Source organism: Zeugodacus cucurbitae, chromosome 2, assembly GCF_028554725.1.
Source record: "Zeugodacus cucurbitae isolate PBARC_wt_2022May chromosome 2, idZeuCucr1.2, whole genome shotgun sequence".
Classification (NCBI taxonomy): Eukaryota; Metazoa; Arthropoda; class Insecta; order Diptera; family Tephritidae; genus Zeugodacus; species Zeugodacus cucurbitae.
In genome coordinates this window covers 20,381,884-20,406,392 of record NC_071667.1, presented here as the reverse complement: position 1 = coordinate 20,406,392, position 24,509 = coordinate 20,381,884, and the positions used below count along the sequence as shown (strand labels likewise).

The following is a 24,509-nucleotide window of genomic DNA, read 5'->3' as shown; positions in this document are numbered from 1 at the left end:
CTGTCGCATCATTAGAGCGGTTTGGTTGCTTATTGGATTTATTAAGAACAACCCTAATATGCATATATATTCATATAAGTATGTGCATGTACGTAAGTACTTTTCATGAACAACTCGCAATGTGCTTGGACTTTGCACTAAATAATATTTGCCCTTACACACCTACATATACATATGTACATATTTATGACATATACACATTATTAAGCACTTATTTGTGCATTTAAGTGATAGGTGAATAGCAAAGTTGAATTGATTTCCACAATGACGCTTGGTGGCAAACGAGTTTATTTATGTTTTTTCAATATTTTTTTGTAATTATTCTCAACTTTATGTTATTGTTAGCGCTGCATTGTTATTGAAAGTCCAATAATGCCGTTGGTTATTAGGATAATTGCATTTAAAACTTGCAACTCTTTAATAACATGCAATTAAATTAGGAATTACGGAACTACAGCGTACAACAAGTGGAATAAAACAGTACTTCAATACCTATCCTATCCTATCCCCACCCGCGTTCCCTTTACACATGTTTAGATGTTTGGCTGACGTATTTTTATTGGCAACTGGGGCTTATTATTATTAATAATATTACATATATGTATTTTTTTTTGTAATTACCAACTAATAACCCCGTGTGTGTCAATAAAAGTTAGTACAATGCATTATTTTCACATTTTTCAAACAATAAAAAACGCAATAATGAACTTTCTCAAGGCTCACAACGAATACTAACGGATTATATTGTTGTTGTTGTTGTTGCTGTACAGAAGCAAAATAATTAAATAACCTCGTAACAAAAGAATATAATATTTTATATATTAATTTGCGAAATAACACATTTGCCGCTAATTAATGACTCTAACAGAAATGCTTGCCAGCGTTGGCCAATAGCAGTTAGTCGCCATACACATACATACATACGTTTATATACACTTATTCACATACATATGTGTACAAGCTAAACTCACTTTGTTTATAAATGTGTGTTGTAAGCATATTTCCGTTGCAGACATTAAGTAAATGAAAACGAAAACAAAGCAATTGCAAGCGCAACACATACAAAATGTGAAAAAAACTAATTAAAAATTAATTTAAAAATATTCCGCTACAAAAAACCAGCTTTAAAATATTTACAGTCATAACACATTGACCTGGTTCTGCTGCTTCTGGTTTTGAAATCATCAACTCATCGCGTTTTAGCTTTGTAATTATTTTTTTACTGCATAGATGCACATACATATGTATGCATAATTTAAATTATTTTTGTGTATGAATGTATGAAGTAAATAACCTTCGTTTAGTACTGTAATGTGTGCATTAGGGTGATGCGTAAAGGTCTGAAACAAATTTTCAGATTTTCTCACTCCAAATTTCTACAACCATACTTTTATATCTAAGTAACCTATATGGTTACACTTCTATATGCTACAAACGACTGTCTTCTCAACAGCATTTACTACAGTTAGTATCTGTAGTCTAATATAATATATATAAGCAACCTAACTACAGCAACATCAATCAAAAAATTAAAAAAAAATCGGTTTACGGACTACCCTAATAAATCTGCATACCAATATTGATTGTCAATATCAATTAATTTAATATATTTCTAAGCTCATAAATAACATATTTATATTTTATTTTTTTATTTATTAATTTATGTTCATTCAGTTACTAAAGTGCAATAATCCATTCAGACCGGCTCTGCTACATCAGTATCCAAGAGCTGTAAGATTAAGTTAAGGGTCAAGGTTAAACAACAAACAGAAGGATATGTTTGAAGAGAGGGAACAGAGATAGATGGACAGAATGAGAGAAAGATATAGATAGTGAGAGAGAAAAATGAGGGAAATAAATACTGAGATTGAGAGAGGAAGATATGGAGATTGAGTAGATAACTGCTTTCTATAATAGCGTTTTCACACATCCAAATTAATTGATCAATTAAAATTTTTATTGAGAAACCCATTTTTGCCCTTCACACTGCCAACTACTCGATAACTGATCAACTGTTATACATTTTTGTTTTTGCTTTTCATAAGAAGTTGGTAAGTTTCATCAGCTTATTGCTATTTTTAACAGCGACTTCTACATTCGAGTGGTATTAATACTATTTTATCAGAAAATACAGCCAATCACAGACAATGAACGTATATTTAATTACAAATAGTCTTTGTCGTAGAGGTTCATTTCATTTTCAAGGCGATTAAAATTCAATGAAATAGTAATGTAGATCTTTATTTTGTATGGTAAATCGTTCTTAATCTGCGTTTTAATCGAGCAGAGTGCGGTTTATTGATCAATTAGCTCCTGGTGAAAAGACTATGACCGAGAATATTTATTTGTGGCGAATTGCTTTAAATCGCTTAAAGAAACATACAAAATCGGCTTTGTTTCATGTTCAAAGTTCTCTTTGACCACGGAGGCGGAGATTTCACTGCAGCCAGCGAATGCCTCAGAAAAGAAATAAATAAAAATAGAATAACACAAGCTAGCATGCGCTGCGAATTGATAAGCTGTTTCACCTGCTTCGCCAGCTATGTGTCTACTATTTTCGTATTCAAAGCATTTAAACTCGACCGACCACTTGAAAATTTGCTGACTTCCGCTGAGTCAGCATAATGCTGAGCGACAGAATACTAACCATTAAAATAAAAAAATAATAAAAAAAAACAACAAGAGAACAACAACGCATGCATCGCAGATGAAAAATGAGGGAGAATTAGAAATAACAGAACCGTTATAACAGCACAGCAAAATCAACGAAACAACTGACAAAGCGCAAACATTTCAAATTGATAAATAAATATGGATGCTGGAAGCTAGTCCTTAATATGCTTGATAAATAAAGTTGGTAATCAGCAAATAGACACGTAATTGCATCGCACCAATGCATATAAATGTAATCATTATGGTTGCAATTATCGAAAAATTCACCGTAATGAAATAAAATATTGTTGGAAACTTGACAACACAACATTTCTCTGTTTAAACGAAAATCAATACTACAAAGCTTATCGGAACATTCCATGGAATGTTGACCGAACTATTATTTACCATTATTACAATCAGACATTTGCCAAGATTAACTCGAGAGAGCCATGGTAGTTTTGTATCTTCTTCAAAACAGATTATGAAAGTCTCGTCACTATTATTTCAAAGAGGTCCTAAGGGGGATATGTATGTATATATATATTTTTGGTTGGTCAATGAAAGCCCTTATTATCTAGCAGATAGGTATCACACGTTCAATTTCTACGGTAAGATTTAAATAATGAAGAGTTTTCTGTGATAGCTGACTGAAATATACCGCGCCGAAGATATAATTCTTTGAATGAATGCTGAAAAAAAGCGTAGAATGACAAAGCACTCTGAGGACTTGTATGGGGTTCTCGTATAAAACAATATTCTTTAAACTTTCCTTTCAAAATATAAAATAATTTAATTAATTAGATTACAAAATTTTTGTTTCTAATTAACTCTGGGGTGAAGTACTATGTGTTCATCTCATAAGTTGTTGCTAAGCAAAATTTTATGCTTTCAAATTCATTGCCTGAAGACTAAACTCAAACTTGACGAAAACCGTTTATTTATTCATCAGCTCCCAACTGCTGACTCATAAACTGTATCTAATACGAACTGGTTTCGAAAGCGACTTTGCACACAAACATTTTAAGATTGCACAGCTTATTGATTCGCTTATTTATCACACTCCACTCACTTTGCATAATATTTGGCACATATTTTGCAAAAACAGCAAAAAGGTCATTGAAATTTCGCAATATTAATATGATAAGCATTTATGCGTGGTGTATTTTAGAGGCTTATCAGATTAGGAGTTTTATGACAATTGTGGAATTCATGCAGAATGTTTGTGTTTCCCTGCTGAGGGTTGATCTGTTCTTGAAGAAGAGTTGTTTCTTAAGATTAGGATATACATATTTTCAGACTGGTTTAGAACCACTGATGATGAGAACGACATATTTTTCCTTATAACAGAACCTTTCGTCAGCCTGGTATAGAACCACGTAGTATATATCTAGACTATGTAGAGAAATGAATAAAATCGACGAAATATTCTTAATATAACTCTATATGAAGAGAAGGAATTTAACTTTATAAAAGCTTTGCTTACATATTTCATAACCTATCAAGTTTACAACATAGACCTTTATAATCCTGCTATCACGCTTCATTTTTTTGTTCAAACCATTTTATGCTTTCGATTAAGTTATTATGTCCGATATGCTTTTAGTAGACATCCATTCACGGTTTGAAGCCTGATAGATTCAAAGGGCTGGGCGTTAACAAAGAAAGTGGAAAATTATTTCCTTATTCCCTCTTAGTTCACAGTCGCGGCAAATGTTCTTGTTGGGTATACCCATTTCACAGCATGTTCTCTAAAGGGCCAATGTCCCGTTATCTAGTGATTGTAAGTCTGAAAATAATTTTCCTGGACCTAATATTAAATTAATAAATCCTTAGTTCTTGTCTTGTCATATTTTGGTCATATCTGTTTAGTTTTTTTTTTTATTTTTGTAAACGTACACCTGTTCTAAGGTATTTGTTCAAATTGTGTATTGATCTCTCTCCGGATCAATCCTAACGGGCATGGTATTAACTCTGCCACCATTGCATCTAGTAAAGTTCCTGCCTTTGTCGACTCATCAGCTTTTTTTACTGAAAATGTTCCAGTGGAAGGAAACCCAGATCAAGTCTAGCTGGAGTTAAAAATCTCGTAAGCAAATTATTCCAGTTTCTTCAAAGAACTAAGGTCTATTTTCAGACTAAGCGATCATCTTATCACCATTTTTAAGAAAGTGTTAATCTCAGAAAAGTGTTTAGAAGAGTCAAGTATTGGTTCCAATTGTAAAATGTTTCTAAATGTTTTTTGAAAAGAAAAGAAGAGTCCAACCAGTTTTCCTAATAAACTTTTTTAGGATAAAAAGTAAAAAAAAGTATAGTGTGCGTCATAAATTTCAAGTTGATGGGTTCTAAGATGTATCGAATTTTTGAAGCGTCATTAATTTTTTGTTTGAAAGTCGGAATGAACTCTTTCGGTCTTTTCGGTTCTTGTTCCAAACAAGCTTTTGATTGTTGTGATTTTAGTTAGAGTAGCGATGTCAGTATCTTTAATTTTAAATAGTTTGGCTGTTTGTAAGATGCCATAAAAACCGTATATTAATGTGTCGAGTATTTAAAGGGGTTAAGCCAGTTTAAACCATAAATCTAACGGGAGTGCCAAAACTCAGATAGGCAGTAGAAATAATGTTTTAGAATTAAAAGTAAATGGTAAATGGTTGGCTGCACACATGTCCAGCACGCCCTTATTTACTTAAGCGATTTTAATGGACTTAAATATTTTTATTTGCAAGCAAATTCAACATAAATTGCTCACTCGCTTCCAAGCGGCACACTGACAATAGACAAAAATTCACGTACAAAGTTTAGCAAATATTTCTCTTAAAATACATCTAAATGTAAACACACACACACATATATATATGCGCATGTATAAAAAGATTTTTATGTCGAAACATAAACGCTGAAATGTCTCAAACCAAATCTAAGATGTACTTGTAAATTTGCGCACACTTTAGATAATTGTGCGCTTAAAGAAATAAAAAATCATACATACGTGTGTGAGTGTGTGTATGTGTCGCTCTTGTGAAAAATCGCCATTATGCGAAATTTAAGCGTGCGAATGTGTCTTCATGGTATTTTCGCCAGAATTTTTCAATGCGAGCCGGCGAGCCGTTGACTGCCAGCTGCCTTTAGGCCATATTGTTGTTGCTATTGTTTTTGTTTGCGTGCTTTTTGTCAGCGATAACACAGCGTTATTGAGGTGCGATTTTTTTGTCAAGTCAGCGAGCGCGACGCGCACATGGAAATAGTTTTATGTACAAATTTGCGAATTTCAAATAAAATATTCTATGCAAACATGTGTTTTTATATGTGTACATATGTATGTATATTTATTAAAGTAAATGAAAGTGATTATTTCTTGCGATTTTTTCGCGTTTGCGCCACTTGAGTGCCTGCCCCAAGCGTATCATATTCGCAAGCGCGGCAGATTGCCAGTGCATGTGTAATGCGCACTTTTGAAAGTAAATATTAAGTACAGTGGAACTTCTCTAACTCGAATCACCATAATCCACAAAAAAACTTCGAGTTAGAGAGACTTCGAGTTATAGAAATTTTCATTAAAACTCTTGACGTCTGTATCTCATGCCTTTGTTACACGATTTATGAAACTATAAGTGTAATATCATATTTTTTTGTTCGCCTCCATACGAATATAGAGACTCCTTTAAAATTGTTCCTTGATAGTAAAATTTGAAATTCCTGGTCAAAAAGTTCGATTTATGGAACGAAATTTGTATGAAATTTGACTTCTGTTGCCAATTTAAGAGTTCGAGTTATAGAAGTCTGAGTATTGGAAGCAAATTTTTATGAAATTTGATTTCTAAACGCTAGTGCCAATTTAAAAGTTCGAGTTATAGAGATCTTCGACTTATAGAAGTTCGAGTTGTGGAAGTTCCACTGTATATAAATATGTATGTATATATGTATCTATATATTTAACAGACTTCGAAATTGTAGCTTTTTAACTGCTTAGCTATGCGCAGCAAGCGTAACTGCTCTTGAAATATAATGCTCTGGTGCAATTTCTGTTTGTGATTTGTTGTTTTTTTTTTTGCAATTTGCATATATGCGCGTTTGTTTGTATTGGTTTATAATTTAAGTAAAAGGGTAGAAAATATTGTAGTTTTATAAAACATGCTTTAGCAAATATTTTACATACTTATATGCTTAAGATTTCATTCACATCTCAGCAGCTAGCTAGTAGCTACATTCAACGAGTTCAAAAGCTTTGCTGGAGATGCACGCTTGAAGCATAATTTTTTTCTTGACCAACTGTGTGTATGTGACTACTGCCTCACTATCAGATTAACAGCTGTTAGGTTAACAACAATTAAAACAAGTAAGGAAGGGCTAAGTTCGGGTGTAACCGAACATTTTATACTCTCGCAATTTGTTTATTTAACTTAATTTATGTTATATAATACACAATTTGACCCACATATTCGTCATATATATTGTATAAAGTCCATTGAAAGTTGGAAACCATAATATTAGGTTAGAAGCACCGAGGTCCTAATGTTCGATATATGGGGCCTTGAAAACCTATGGTCCGATTTCGGCGATTTTTAGAATGGGGCTGCCACACTATAAACATAGTATTTGTGCAAAGTTCTGCACCGATATCTTCACTAGTACTTCTTTTATATATTGTAAAGTAAACGATTCAGATCGTCTTCAAAGTTCTGGTATATAGGAAGTAGGCGCGGTTGTGAAGCGATTTGGTCTATTTTCACAACATATCATTGGGATGTAAGGAAACTATTACAAACCAAGTTTCATTGAAATCGGTCAAGTAGTTCCTGAGATATGATTTTTGACCCATAAGTGGGCGACGCCACGCCCATTTTCCATTTTGTAAAAAAATCTGAGTGCAGCTTTCATCTGCCATTTCTTATGTGAAATTTAGTGTTTCTGGCGTTTTTCGTTAGTGAGTTAACCCACTTTTAGTAATTTTCAACCTAACATTTGTATGGGAGGTGGGCGTGGTTATGATCCGATTTCTTTCATTTTTGAACTGTATAAGGTAGTACCTACAATAAACGACTCTAGAAAGTTTCCTTGATATAGCTTTAGTAGTTTGCAAGATATGTACAAAAAACCTAGTAGGGGGCGGGGCCACGCAAACTTCCCCAAAAAAATTGCACCCACATATGCCCCTTCATAGTGCGATCCTTCATACCAAATTTTACTTCCGCAGCTTAATTTATAGCTTAGTTATGGCACTTTAAGTGTTTTCAGTTTTCGCCATTTTGTGGGCGTGGCTGTGGTCCGATTACGCCCATTTTCGAACCTAACCTTCTTATGGTGCCAAGAAATACGTCTTCCAATTTTCATCAAGATATCTCAATTTTTACTCAAGTTACAGCTTGCACGGACGGACGGACAGACGGACGGACAGGCAGACATCCGGATTTGAACTTTTCTCGTCACCCTGATCATTTTGATATATATAACCCTATATCTAACTCGTTTAGTTTTAGGACTTACAATCATCAATCAAACATTACTTATGGCTTAGTTATGGCACTTTATGTGTTTTCGGTTTTCGCCATTTTGTGGGCGTGGCAGTGCTCCGATTTTGCTCATTTCCGAAAGCAACCTTCCTATGGTGCCAAGAAATAAGTGTGCCAAGTTTCATTAAGATATCTTAATTTTTACTCAAGTTACAGCTTGCACAGACGGACGGACGGACGGACAGACAGACATTCGGATTTAAACTCCACTCTTCACCCTGATCACTTTGGTATATATAACCCTATATCTAACTCGTTTAGTTTTGGGTGTTACAAACAACCGTTATGTGGACGAAACTATAATACTCTCGTAGCAACTTTGTTGCGAGAGTATGAAAATCAAATAAAGTCCTATCTCCAGCCGAATCATATGAGTTTTTCTGATCCATTAGAAGTTTATTGGTATCACAAAGTACAGCGCTCAAAACTGTCGAAGTGAGATCTTCCTGCAAATGTATACAGAGATCTGCCTACTAACCTAACCAAATTAACCTAACCTAACCAAATCTAACCTAACCAAGTCTAACCTAACCTAACCTATCAGAGGAGCAGCTTCCGAAACTCTTAAGAAGTTCAAAACTTTAGATGTTCTCAGAACTTGTAAGGGTTAAATATGGTGTACGAAAGAAACTAATGGATCGAAATTTATCATCAAATTCCTTTACGCTTGAATTTTTTTTAATTGTTGACAATTGTAGCAAGCATTTAATACAACGGATAGGTCGAGTGAGTGGTTAGTAAAACCGAGGTCATGACCACCTATAGTATACATATAGGGTGCATATAGGGGTTCAATTGGATTTGGTACATGCGTTAATCATAATTTCATAAAAATTCTGACAAAATATAGCTTTAAATTAAGAAAAAAACAACTAGCTCGTTGCATATATTCGAAAAAAGAAATATATACAGTTGAACTTCCATAACACGAACTGCTATAACTCGAACTCTTGAATTGGCAATAGAAGTAAAATTTCATACAAATTACTTGCCATAACACGTAGGTCTCTCTAACTGGGAAGTTTTTTAGGGTTAGTTAGGAAAACTCAACTGTATTAGGGTGGCACTTAATACAAAAGACAATTTTTATTAACTTCTAGAGCTCTATCATAATACTAGTAGCTACTAAGGATTTAATTTATAGGTTTTGTGTCTGGTAGGAGCAGTTTATCATGCTTCGCTCGGGGTCACAAAGTTGGCGTTTCAATTGATAACTTTTAGGACACAAAACCAGTTATTTGCTATAAAAATCGGGTCTTCATTGTTAATGTATAAGCATACATCTGGGCGAAAGCTACTTGAGCAGGTTTAAGGCAAATTTTTAAATATGTTACATTTTTCAAATCTGAAATATTTTGTATTATTTTATTCAATTTATTTTTTTTTTAATTTTTAATAGAGCTCCTGACAGTTTTTATTCCAAATTATTGGATAAAAAAAATAATCATATTTGTGTTTTATGGCGCTGGTGCTGACCACACACACACACACCCCTATTACATATAAACTTACATATATATGTATATTTCAAATACACGCGCATGCCTAATTGTGGGCTCCGGCCTGCAATCGCTGCTAATTGGGAAATATTCATGAATCAGTTGAATGGAAGCATTAAAAATTATATAGTGCGCTGTAAGCATGTATGGGTGTGTGTATGGTACGTATGTGTTTGTTGTAGTTTTAACTTTTAAATATTTGCTTTTGCTATGTGTCAATACCATTCATGCAGTCAACAAAAGCCCAAGCAAAACATTTTGCACGCTTAGTGCACAAATAGTGTTCGAAAAAGCGAAAAGTAACTACAATAACAACAAATAATATATCAGCTTACACACAAGCGCAATACATTGGATTCAATGCAAATACCGAACGATAAAAAAAGGTAAAAACATAAAAGTTGCGGAAAATATCTCAATATCTCACAGCGCGTCAAGTCGTCGCATGATGCTTCGTCTTGACCTTGAAATGCTTTCCATTCGCAGCGACAATGAGATAAACGTTCGCATTGCTCATGCGTCGGCACTTGTTGTGTGATTTAAACGCGTTTATTAAGGCGGCGACGCAAGCGCACGCAAACACGAACGGCAAACGCGCAGAGTGAGTTGTAAAACTGTATATATACATAAGTGTACAGATTTACATATATGTATGTATCTATATATACCGACATGTAAGTGTACATATATAATTTTAAGTATATCTTCATATAATTTCAAAAGCGCTTGAACTTACCTGTGGTAAGGTTTCAGCGTCGGATTTCGAACAGTTAACTTTCAATTTTTACGCCACACTTCCTATTTGGCACTTTGCAAGACACAATAACAACACTTTTATTGTATTTGTTTGTATTTATTTTATGCGTTCACAGTCACAGAATTGCAGCTTTGGCAGAATTAAAAATTGCGGAGAATTTGAGTTAGCGCCAAAAGTGTTGCGTGTTCGTTGTGTGTTGCATAAAAAACGTAAATAAGAAAAAAAAATTTCAATGCAACGCAAAATTGTTCTTTTGCTAATATATGTTGTTGCTGTCATGGAAAAAAATATATTATTTTTAATTAATATTTTTAAGTTTTGAAGAATTCTAATATTAAAAAAATTTATGAAAATAAACATTATTTATTGAAAAATATTTAATAATTTTTTTTAATAAAAAATTATTATTCAATTTAACAACTTTTTCAATTTATATGAATTTTTATATTTTTACTAATTTAATGTTTATCTAAAAACTTTAATTTATTTTAACTTAATTATTATTTTTTATTATAACAAAATTAAAAAAATATTATTTAATTAAATCAATTCTAACTTCCAATTTGTTTTAATTGATTAATTTCTTTAATTTAAAATATATATTTTTTAAACTAAAAATTTCATTAATCTTAATTAAATTATGTAATTAAAAATTCAAAAATTTTCAATTTATATGCATTTTTATATTTTTATTAATGTAATGTTTATCTGCAAACTTTAATATATTTCACCTTTATTTTTCTATAATAAAATGAATATGAAATTAAAAAAAAAAAAATTAAATTAATTTAGATTTTTCGTAATTAAATCAATTTTAATTTCCGATTTGTTTTAATAAATTAATTTCTTTAATTAAAAATATATGTTTTTACTAAAAATTGTATTAATTAAAATTAAATTATGTAATTAAAAATTTTATTTTTATCCGAATTAAAAATAAATAAATGTTTTACAAAACTTAAAATAATTTCAGATTTATTTTACTTAATTTATTTATTTTTTCAATTTTTAAATGTAAATTAATTAATTTAATTTTGCTTTCATTTTTTATAAAAAGTATCACATTTTTTAAATTATTTTATCACTTATTTATTTATTTTAATTTAATATGTATGTATGCCATATTGTCTAAAAGCTTAATGGTTTAATTTTCGTCTGACTACTTTTTCATAAACTTTAAAATTTTTTTCAAACAATTTCTATGTTTGTAAGTTAATTTTATATTGTTTAATTTAAATTTCACAAATTTAGGATTCATACATAATTGTATAGTTGTTCATCTATAATTTATTGTGTGGCATTTTTGAAGAGCTACACAATTTTTAAAATATATTTTTTTAAATTTTTTATTTAAATTTTTGAATTTCATTCTTATGTATTTTTTTAATAATTTTAAACATTTTTTTTTTATTTAAATACAATTAATTTTATTACTATTATTATTAATTTATTTATATTTATTTTTTTATCTTTTCAAATAAAATTTTTTATTTTACTTTTTTATATTTTTATAATTAATTTAAATCATTTTTTTTTATTTATTTTATTGCATACTTTTTTATTTATTATTTTCTTCATTAAATTTTTATCTTTATATAATTTTTTGGAGTTAGCATTTTCATGAAGCCATGATATATAAAATAAGTATACTACAATACATTTTCTTAATATAATTTTCGTAGTTTTTAAGAAATCAATTTTTATACATATTAATTATTTTATAATTGTTCATATTGTTCATTTCATTTTTTAATTCATAGTATATTAACACATGTGTGAACAAATTATTTCTCCATTTTCTAAAAAATAATTATTCACGTAACAGGTAAAATTATTTAAAATAATTTTATTTTCATTTTTATTTGTTTTTTTCGGCGAATTTTTACAGTTTTTATATTATTTTTGTGTTTTTCATTTATTATTTTTTTTGCTTTTGTTTCAAATGTTTACTTTTTATTTCGACTTTTACCTTTAAATGAACTCTCTATTTCAGAAATCACGCTGACTTGCGTTTAAATTTACAAACATATATATGTATGAAAGTGCTTCTAAATTTGTTTGCTAGCACATATGGCCGCTGTTGGCACACAAAGAATCGTATCAGCAAATAAACACGTCCGACTTGTTTTCAAACTGTTGCAATAATAGTGGCATCAACAAAGCGAATATAACATACATATATTTATATATAGTATATATAGTATATATTGTATGTATGTATGTGTGTTTGCATGGAAAACACCCAGAAGCTTGAAATGAATGAAAATGCGTCAGCTTGTTAGCGAATGCGAAATATAAACGCCGTTATGGCGAGCGTGTTGCGCCAAACCTCACCAGTTATGAATTGTTGCAATAAATTGCTTACACTTGCCACTCTGTTTACCCGAAAAAAAAAACGAAAACAAAAACAAGAAATTAATTCTATTTCACAAAATTTTAGTATTAAATTCCGTTTGCTTTGCACTTGCACCGTCACTTTTGGGTCGATTTTAGTTGGGGAAAATGCGCGTGTTTCTGAACCGCTGTTCAATCGTAAACTGATCGCTACGCCTGAATGCTGAACTGAGCAGAGCAAAATTTACCAACTTGGCCAGTTGCAAAAGCAGCGACGCTGATCGCATTGCTATTGTTGTTTTATTCATTTTTTCTTCTTACCTCATTTTCAGCGCAATTTGCGTCGCCCATGTAAGACGCGATCTTTCGTAGTTTCTTGGCTAATAGTCGGCTTGGCCATACTACATGTGCTCGGCCTACACCAACGCCAGTGAGCGTGTTGAAAACAAAAGATCGCCTTCAACGCAATGAGCTTTTCTTGGCCGCTCTCAAAACCAGTTTGATTCTATAATAAACTATTAGGTATGAAGACAGCGTGTTATTCTCGTTGACAGCTTGCGATCGTTGCTTTAGCGTTTTAGCTCGGAAAGCTTACATCTGGGTCTGAAACTTCAATGCAACAATTTCCTTTAAGCACGTGGTTGCAGTCTTCGCTTAAGTATGACTTCATTTCAACGAGTGTATCATATGCTTTAAGATGTCTTGATTAAAAAATAAAAGTGCAGACTTTTAAGGTTCTTTTTTATAAAAAGACCTGACAAAGAAAGATGTCTTTGATTAAAGATATAGAATACTCACTGGAGCTTTCTAAAATGAAATGGTCTAAATCCCAATGACATAGAGCCGAAATCTAAATTATTATATAACTTCTGCTTATGTTGATCTTTATAGTAAAGTAAACCAATTATGAAATAACTAAGAAAGTGCTATGTTCGGGTGTAACTGATCCTTGTATAATCATGCAATTTTTTGATTTAATATTGATAAGATAACACACAATTCGTCCCGTATATTCGGCATAAAATCCACCATAATAATGAAAATTTGTACATTTTAACAAAGATGTCATGTTAAGTTCACATAATTTTGCTAAGTTATCTCACATGTTAACCGATATATACGGTATAAAGTAAATGTTTATCCGTATATGAAGTATTGTGGGCTAGAGGTAGTATTGTCCTAATTTGCACTTTTTTGGCACAGAGCCTATTATAAGAAACATATCTTCTTTGATTTCCTCTAAAATATCTGATAGATTTAGCGATATTTTCGATAAAAAAATTAGCCCCTGCACAGGTTTTATATGTTTCTTGAAAAGTTATAGTTCGATTTCGGAGCTTATTACACGGGCGACGTCATTCTTTGTGCATGCTGTATTTGTGCAAAGTTTTGTTCCGATATTTTCACTGGTGCTTAACTTATACACTGTAAAGTGAACTAATCAGATGGACTTCAAAACTTGTTATGAACCGAATTTCATTGAAATTGGTCAGGTAGTTCCTGAGATAATGTTTTTGCCTCATAAATGGGCGACGCCACGCCCATTTGCCATTTTTGAACAAGTCTAAGTGCATCTTCCATCTGCCATTTCTTCTGTAAATCGAAATATTTAAATGAAATTTTCTCAATTTAAGTCCAGCTCTTCTGTAACTACCATCTTAACCATAAAATTTAAAGTTTCTGGTGCTTTGCCTTATTAAATTAATGCACTTTTATTAGTTTTCAACATAGCCTTTTGTAACAAAAACATATATAACACAGAATTTTTCAATTGTTCAGTTACGATAACTCTCTAAATTAAAATTTGATCATGTTTCTGGGAATCTGTAATATAGTATGGGAATTTACAAACACGGTTGACTAGAACATATAGCGCACCTAAATCCGTTTGTTCAGATATGAATATTTTATTTATAACTAATACTCTGAGCCCGCTCCGGCTTCGCACTGTTTAAAACAAAAATTTCAAAAGTTATAATTCTTTGTTTGGCCTCGTTTCTTTTGTGGGGTCATTTAGAAAAAGTAAAATGAAGAAAATTCGAACATGAAATTATATTTTTATTGTAATGAGCTAAAACTTGATTACGACCTCTAATCTTTGATGTCCGTTGTCTTTCTCTCTGATTATGAAGGCGTTTGAAATGTTCAGAGTTCAACTCCTTAGTGCGAGCATGTACATTTCTAATACAGTGGAACTCAAACTTCTATAACTCGAAGATCTCCATAACTCGAACTTTTGTATTGGCAATAGCGTTTAGAAATCAAATTTCATACAAATTTACTTCCATAACTCAAACTTCCTTAACTCGAAGTTCTCCATAACTCGAACTCTTAAATTGGCAATAGAAGTCAAATTTCATACAAATTTCCTTCCATAAATCGAATTTATCGACCAGGAATTTCATATTTTACTATCGAGGCACAATTTTAAAAGAGTCCCTTTATGTCGTATGGAGGCGAAGAAAAAATTTGATATTACACTTATGGATTGCATAAATCATGAAACAAAATCATGGGTTACAGGCGTCAAGAGTCAAACAATAGCAAAGTGCAACACACAAAATTACAGAATACATGTTTAAATAATTTTACGTATTTAAATAAAACTTTATGCGAAGTAAATAAATAAAACTGTGAGTAAATCTATCTTACAGCTTTTTGAAGCTTTTATGTTTTATTGAAAATTTCTATAACTCGAAGTTTGTTTGTGGATTATGTTGATTCGAGTTAGTGAAGTTCCACTGTATTTTGTTCTTCAAGCAGCTGTAATCGGTCGATAATCTATTCCCACGCATTTGTTTGTGAGGTTCTCAAATTTTGTTCAGCAAGCCGCTGTGATTGTTCTATATTATACTCTCTTGCGCGTATTTGTGAAGTCCTTAAATTTTACTTACTTACTCGAGTATCTGGCATACGATTGCGATGCTTATTCTCTTCGACTTTCAAGACGATTTTCAGTTCCTGATGAAGACTCTGTGCCAGACCGTCTTTTTGATACCCTCGCCTGGGAAAAATTTCCAGAAAGTTCAGATCTAAATCTTTTTGGGTATTTTAAAATGAAATAAATTAAACTACCTCTGTACCAACTTTGTACTAAATTATTCACTTGTATGTATGTGATTGGCGTTGCAACCGTTTAGCCGGTTATAGCCGAATCGACGATAGTGCGCCACCTCTCTCTCTCCTTCGCAGTTCGGCGCCAGTTGGAGATCCCAAGTGTAACCAGGTCGCTCTCCACCTGGTCCCTCCAACGGAGTGGAGGCCTTCCCCTTCCTCGGCTTCCTCGGCTTCCTCCGGCGGGTACTGCATCGAACACTTTCAGGGCTGGAGTGTTTTCGTCCATTCGGACAACATGACCTAGCCAGCGTAGCCGCTGTCTTTTTATTCGCTGAACTATGTCAATGTCGTCGTATAACTCGTACAGCTCATCGTTCCATCGTCTGCGGTATTCGCCGTTGCCAATGTTCTGAGGACCATAAATCTTGCGCAAAATTTTCCTCTCGAAAACTCCTAGTGTCGTCTCATCTGATGTTGACATCGTCCACGCTTCTGCACCGTAAAGCAGGACGGGAATGATAAGCGACTTGTAGAGCTTGATTTTGGTTCGTCGAGAGAGGACTTTACTGTTCAATTGCCTACTCAGTCCAAAGTAGCACCTGTTGGCAAGAGTTATTCTGCGCTGGATTTCGAGGCTGACATTGTTCGTATTGTTGATGCTGGTTCCCAGGTATACGAAATTATCTACGACCTCGAAGTTATGACTGTCAACAGTGACGTGGGAGCCAAGACGCGAATGCGCCGACTGTTTGTTTGATGACAGGAGATATTTCGTCTTGTCCTCATTCACCTCCAGACCCATTCGCTTCGCCTCCTTATCCATGCGGGAAAAAGCAGAACAAACGGCGCGGTTGTTGCTTCCGATGATATCAATATCATCGGCGTACGCCAGGAGCTGTACACTCTTGTAGAAGATTGTACCTTCTCGGTTTAGTTCTGCAGCTCTTATAATTTTCTCCAGCATCAGGTTAAAGAAGTCGCACGATAGGGAGTCACCTTGTCTGAAACCTCGTTTGGTATCGAACGGCTCGGAGAGGTCCTTCCCAATCATGACGGAGCTTTTGGTGTTGCTCAACGTCAACTTACGCAGCCGTATTAGCTTTGCGGGGATACCAAATTCAGACATCGCGGCATGTGTGTCGATCCTCTTTTCACGGGTCTTCTCCAAGATTTGGCGCATGGTGAATATCTGGTCAGTTGTCGATTTTCCAGGTCTAAAGCCACACTGATAAGGTCCAATCAGTTTGTTGACGGTGGGCTTTAGTCTTTCACACAGTACGCTCGATAGAACCTTGTATGCGATATTTAGAAGGCTGATCCCACGGTAAATGGCGCAGATTGTGGGATCTCCCTTTTTATGGATTGGGCAGAGCACACTGAGATTTCAATCGTCAGGCATGCTTTCTTCCGACCATATTCTGCAAAGAAGCTGATGCATGCACCTTATCAGTTCTTCGCCGCCGTATTTGAATAGTTCTGCCGGTAATCTATCGGCCCCCGCTGCTTTGTTGTTCTTCAAGCGGGTAATTGCTATTCGAATTTCTTCATGGTCGGGTAATGGAACATCTGTTCCATCGTCATCGATTTGGGGATCGGGTTCGCCATCTCCTGGTGTTGTACTCTCACTGCCATTCAGCAGGTCGGAGAAGTGTTCCCTCCATAATTCAGCAGGTCGGAGAAGTGTTCCCTCCATAAACTTCACATCACTTAATAGTTATAAAAATATTTTTGAAAATAATTATAAGAAATACTCTAGTCTGGAGAATATTACGTAAATGGATATGTGTGCAACTTGTAGGAACATATGTGTAATCTGTAATCATATGATAACATATTTTTGTATTAAAAATGCAGTAGTTCGAATATATAATAATAAGCTATCGATTGTGTATGTCATGTAAGCGATGTAAACGGCGACCACGCGACATTTTGCAAATTTTTAAACTCGTGATATCTTTCGAATGGAATGTACAAATTGAATAATTCCAAAAGTTATCTCCTGATTTTAATGCAGAGCTTTTATGGCGGTGGTATTTAAATATATTTTTTATGAAAAAAAAATCACTTCTTCTTCTTTTGGCAGTTTGGCGCCAAGTGGTTATACCAAGCGAAGCCAGGTACTTCTCCACCTGGTCCTTTCATCGGAGTGGAGGTCTCCCTCTTCCTCGACTTCCACCAGCGTGTACTGCATCGAACACCTTCAGAGCTGGATTGTACCTTCTCTATTTAGCTCTGCAGCTCGTATTATTTTTTCAGCATCAGGTTAAAGAATTCGCAAGATAGTGAGTCACCTTGTCTGAAACCCGATCCTGACGGAGCTTTTGGTGTTATTCAACGTCAGCGTATAAGTTTAGCAGGGATACCAAATTCAGACATAGAGCGGCATAGAGACAACTCCTTTCGTGCTGTCGAAAGCAGCTTTAAAACGGTTGACTAGAACATTTTTCGCCACTAAAACCGATTGTTCATTTATGATTTGTATTTATCACTAATATTTATATTAATAGTTTGTAGTGTTTATATTTAACTTATCGAGAGCGGAGAGAACAAATGGGTATGATCATGAGATATGTAGCGTCCCTTCAACCGATTGTTCCGATTTTAAGCTTTGCTTTGTAACATCTCAAATTAAAAGGCTAAAATTAAGAATCGTCACTAACGAATAGTGAATTCTGAAAATCGGATTAACATTATATGTAATATAAATATATATAGCTGTCATACAAGCGATATTCCATGAACCACATTTTCAACCGTGTTGCTTCATATTTTATTGAATTGTGAGAGCTCAACAAATTGTTACTTTTCCAGCTACGTTTGCTTACAAGTATATAACTTTATATTCCCGCAAACAGCTCAGCCTCATATATTTTGTAATACCGTAAACGGATCAACTTAGCGAGAAACCAATTGACTAACACCATCACAATATAAATACAGCCAAGCCGTAAAACTCACCTTGACACTTGCCAATCCTACGCGCCAGCAGCAACAAAGAGCTTGAATAGCGGTATTAGACGTTGGAAATTAGGTTAACGCAATCGCTCATCGCAATGCACACACACACACGCACCCATACACCCACAGAGACATACAATAAATATCTGGCAAACATTTTTATTAAAATCAGCTATAAATAACAAAAGAATCCAAGTTATTGCAATTTTCTGCGAACGTTAGTTGTTTCTTGTTTTTGTTGTACGCTACGACAACACACTATCACACACACACTTCAGCAACAATAGAAATTTTCCAGCTGCACGCGCATGCCAGCCGCCAAAAGCGCTCGACAAAACAGAGGGAGCACATGGATGGGAGCAGAGCCCAAACTGCAAGTGGCCGCCGCGCCACAGAATCATTCGAACAAAATGTTGCAGTTATAATGGCGCGAATCATATGTATGTCGATATGTTTGTCCCGGTTCTGCATTGAAAGTAGGTCATTTCTGCAAAAGTGAAAGAAAAATAATAAAAAGAACAAAATAGAAAAAACGAAAAATGTAAAGAGAACGAACGTACGAATTAAAAAGAAACCACAAGTGAGAATTTATTTATTTAAGTTGAACGAAAAAATAAAAGTGCAACTTTTCTAATAATGAATTTCACTTTTCATGTTATAAGCCAGCAAACACACACACACATACACACAAGTAGTAGTCGCATGATGTGTATTATTTGTTTAACTTTGTTTGTTTGTTTGTATGTACGAGTATGTGTGTGGCGCATAAGTTTTCGCTTGAATGCATCCGCGTGCTTAACCCGCCAACCTCATTTACTTACTTTGCATGCTTCGAGATAAACTGTTGATGCCTTTATGATTTTTTCTTCTCCTACCATTGTTTTCGCTTTCAATAAGCATCCATTGTGCTCACATACATATAGAAATACTTACATATTTATATGTATTTGCGTTGATATGCATGCATTGTAGAGCGGAATTCCAAGGTTGGTTCGAGGCTAAGCTTGGGAAACATATGTTGAAAGCAGTTCTGTCATTCAACTGGTGATCCACTGAGATGATGAGCTCCACGAAATATTACAATATACTGTAATACTAGTTCTTTTAAACGACCATAACAGCGAGAAGAATTAATTCTTTACATATTTTTCATTAAAATTTCAATTCTAGATGACCCATTCGATGGACTTGGCTTTAAGTCTAAGATAGTATATGGCTTGTAGAACACACTATACATATGTCTAGAGAAGCATCATAATAGATCAAAATGATTTGCATCTAGATTGTACTTTCGAATGAATATACTCTTCTGGATCTGGTTAAATGTTAGAACTTAAGTGGGTTTCACAATAACGCCAATTAAGATCCTTGCTCTTCATACATATATTTCTATAGATCCTATAACTACCGCCTGTCTTCTGAAGACTACTTCGAAAATTAGCACACTAACAAGTGTTTTCCTTTTAAAGCCATTGAACTAATATATCAAAAAAAATATAATCTCATATAAGATTACCTCATATTAGATCTAAACCACAAAACTATAATTACTTGCACAGACTCTAACTTGGACATTTACTTTATAATCTCTGCTGAAGTAGTTCGATTACCGTTTAATATCTTAAAGATAATAAATATTAAAAAATCTAAGCTTTCTGCAATAACGTCATCCTCCGAAACCTTCGAAATTGGTAATCCCAATATGCCTCGAAAAACGTAATAAGAATGATTAAAATAGTTCCGTTAGAATTTTCAAATTTTCATTTTTCAAAGAGAAAATATTTCTCCTTTCAAAAAATCTAAACCAACTAAATAAATAGACCAGTCAAAAGAATTGCCTTTGGAGCCTTAATATCAGGAGAAAGTCAATAATCCCTCTCTTTTATAAAGAGCATAGGTATTGATGAATATATCATCGTCTTAATGAACCTAAATATGCTGTTCAATGATAGAATTTATCTTCTCAAGGCTGAAATTATCTTTTCTTTCCTTCAATCTAGAGAAACATATTTTCTGCAGCTATACAAGGATAAGTCGTAATAATTAGTTGAATCCAAATTGGATTAGTTGAAATACATAAATTATATCAGCAGATCTTTAAAAAAAACTTGTTCTTGTCCGTCTTAGAGTTGTAAATAATAAAGGTTTGAGTCTTCTTTTACGAATAAAGCCTTAAGCCTTTGGGCCCTTAACACAAACTCAAAACTTTATTTAGTGTAAACATTAACACTCTCTCTCTCTCTTTATTAGGAGAGAACATCGACTAAACTATAAGCACAAGTCTTAGTGTTTCATTAATCATTTGCCTTTTCGGCTCTCCACTTCGTGTTCTAATCCCTTGTCCAAAAAATTCTACAAGTGAAAACAAATATTTGTATCACTTGAATTTAATACATAAAAGTATGTGAATACTTCTTTGAAGTGGTATAAGTTGTTTCCAATCTATCTCAATTTAAATATATCAGTTGCTTGTTCGCTATTCTCTAATCAGTTTTAAATCAAAGGCAATTATCGTTGGCATCAGTTGAAGTTGAGTTCTTATATTTATACCAGATACATAACTACAAACGAGTATATGAATACTTCTTTGAAGTGGTATAAGTTGTTGCCAATCTAGGTGTTCTGTGGGAACGCCGATTACGACAAAAGCTGTGAAATTTGGAAATAGTAAAGAAAAGTTGGTGACACTTTCGAAAGTTATCAAGTTTTCTTTCAATTCCTAAAAACACGGGATTGCTCTTGGTAGAGTTTTTATGAGGACACAACATTAAGTATTTTTTTAGGTTATAACGGATTTTCCTATGAAACTTAGTTATTTAACTGATAAATAACTTATCGCAATTAAATTATTTAAAACAGAAAAGTTTTAAAGAAAGTGAGCTTTTGAATAAAAAATAACTAAATAAAACGGACAGGACAAAAGCGTATAATATGGTACACTAGTGGCAGGCCAATTTGGTATAGTGTACCATATTACCGGCCCTATGTTATTTAGGTTAATATTTTAACTTGAATAATGATAAAAGCCATATCAGCTTTAAGAAATGGGGAAGTTGGTATTATACTGGCCTCAAAAATATACAAAGTTCCACAGCTTCCAGCGTACGCACTATGGGCCAGCGGACCACTTTTTTGGCAAAAAAACCATTTTTTTTGCATCGTTCACAAAAGGAAATTAATACATATAATTAATACCACTATACTTATCTTAAAAAAAAATATATATGGACAGATGGCAATCCTATTCATTTACCGTAAGTTCAAAGATGAAATTTCAATCATATGGTTTTTCGTGATTCGTATGAAGAATAATAACTCAAAACGCAAGTATTTCTAATAGTGAAAAGTGAACATTTGTTTTTCTTTCTAAAAATGGAAAATAGTTATCAAGGTATTTTATATATAATGGAATAGCTAGCATTTGTTTAATCATTGTTGTGAGCGAGTTTTAATTACGTGTAAGTATGTGGTTTTGTTGTGTAAATTTATCAATCGTATTTGTGTTCTGTGGATGTGAGCGTTACTTCATTTTGGTCCCTTTTGTATCAAACAATATATCAGGTTAAAGGTGATAATGTGTACTTTCATGTGGTAAAATTTTTGCGAATTATGGAAATAATGTATATTTTCAGAATCGATTAAACTCAAAAATAAAGATATTTTTAATGTATGGCTACAAAATAAGAAAAATAAAGATGTAGTTGAGAATTGGATTATCCATGAAATAAATAAAAATGTAAATGAAGAAGAATTGGAAGCGTTTAAAAAGAAATGAGAATGAAAAGAATTGAGAATCTTTGTTCATTCATAAATCGAAAATGGATCAAATACCAAAGGTCATTAACTCGTTTTAAGCAATATAATAATGAATGACTAGAGGGTGAGACAAATTTCATAATTGGACGCAAATGTAAAAGAGGAAGACCACAACTTAGTTATAGTGAGGCGAGTGATCGTTTGAAGAGAAAACTTGCCTCAGATGTGTCTTCGGAGCAACAAGATGACCCTATGATACTAGTTCACGCTGCCTCTAATGCAGCACGATGTGCAAATGAACCTGATTTAAGATTTGTTTTGAAAGAGTCGCTTAAATCTCCGACAAGGCCATCGAAAATTAAGAAAAGTCCAGTTAAGTTTCTACAACGAAAAGTCCAATTGCGTTATCTGCAGAAGAAGCTTTAGTGTTTTTATTAGAGAATAACTTGAGCAAGCAAGCACGTAATTGCGACATATACCCTGCGTACAATAAGTTAATTGAATGCAAGCTTCACTGCCGGCCAGAGGGGATAACGGATTGTGAAACTTACGTAGAAGTTCCTTTACAAAAACTGGTAGACCACATTGCCAAAATAATTGTATTGCTACAAAAAGAAGTTATCGAACAACTCTCAGATATAAATGAAGCTACATTGATATTTAGCTACGGTTTCGATCGTTCAACAGGACAGAGTATGTTCAAACAGATGTTTAACGAAAACACGCCCGAGTCCTTCTTTGTAACCTCAATTATACCTCTTAAATTAATATCATTTTCGAATCAGATCATTTGGCTTAACCGCAATCCATACGGTTTTGCAGACCAATTAAAATTGAGTACGTTAAAGAAACTAAAGAGCATATTTTAACTGAAAAAAATAAATTAGATCTGCAAATATCTACTTTAGCGCCGTTGAAATGGGATTTGGAGGATGGTACGGAAATTATCATTAGATATGATTTAAATATGACATTGATAGATGGCAAGGTTTTGAACATATTAACCGGAACAAGTTCTACTCAATCTTGTCCTATTTGTGGTGCAACTCCGAAACAATTTATGTCTATAAGAGATGTAAAATCTCATGTTTTTGAACCAAAACCAAGCACTTTAAAGTACGGCGGCAGTCCATTACATGCTTGGATACGATTTCTGGAATTTGTATTACATCTTTCGTATAGAATCGGTATAAAAAAGTGGCAAGTAAGGAATCCGGAAGACAAAAATACCATTAAGCAAAGAAAACAGGAAATTCAGAAAAATTTTTGGGAGAAAATGGGATAAGTCAAATGGATGTGGCTCAACAAACGACGGGAATACGGCTAGATGAGTGTTCGCTAACTTAGAACTATTTGAACTATTTGCATCAATTACTAATGTTGACATTGATCTATTTAGACATTTTCATATAATACTGGTGTTGATTTCGAGCGAATTTCGCATTAATTTTAAAAAGTTCAATGATTTCTGTATAGATACTGCCGATTTATATTTCAATAAGTACGATTGGTACCCAATGTCGGCAACAGTCCACAAGATTTTAGTTCATTCGGCACAAATAATGGAGGCGTCTTTAGTACCAGTTGGCTGCCTAGGCGAAAATGCATCAGAAGCAAGAAATAAGTTTTACAAAAAAGATCGTATTGCTCATGCGAGGGAAAATTCACGAAGTAACAATATTGTCGATGTGTTTAATAGAGCTATGGATTCCTCTGACCCTTTGTTATCAAGTATCTGCTTAAATAAACGTACTAAAAATAAATTAATCCGAAGAATACCACATGAAGTTACTGAACTTTTAGAGTTGCCTGCTGTTCCAGACAATTTAGACGTGGCTTCTACGTCCCGGCATGAAGATGATGATGAAAATTGTAGTTCGGAAGACGATATAGAGATGCTTTCTGAATATTCTTTTGAGTTAGAAGTTGATATTGAACAGGATTCGGAATAATGTATGGTTATATTGTAATGCATTTAAAAAATTA

General features: G+C 33.4%; 1 protein-coding gene across 4 annotated transcripts in view; it reads right to left on the bottom strand.

The window, feature by feature from the left end:
* LOC105217189 (ABC transporter G family member 20) overlaps positions 1-13,091 on the bottom strand; it is a 148,146-nt gene extending 135,055 nt beyond the window's left edge. The window contains exons 1-2 of one of the 4 annotated variants that reach the window (XM_054225936.1): positions 13,074-13,091; positions 10,398-10,690 (exon numbers count right to left, since the gene is read on the bottom strand). The gene's annotated coding sequence lies outside the window, so the exon portion shown is untranslated. Of the gene's footprint in view, positions 1-10,397; positions 10,691-12,387; positions 12,971-13,073 lie in introns of those variants that run through there. The other 3 variants (XM_054225929.1, XM_054225932.1, XM_054225934.1) reach the window with 3 other exon arrangements.
* Between the last annotated feature and the right edge of the window lie 11,418 nt (positions 13,092-24,509).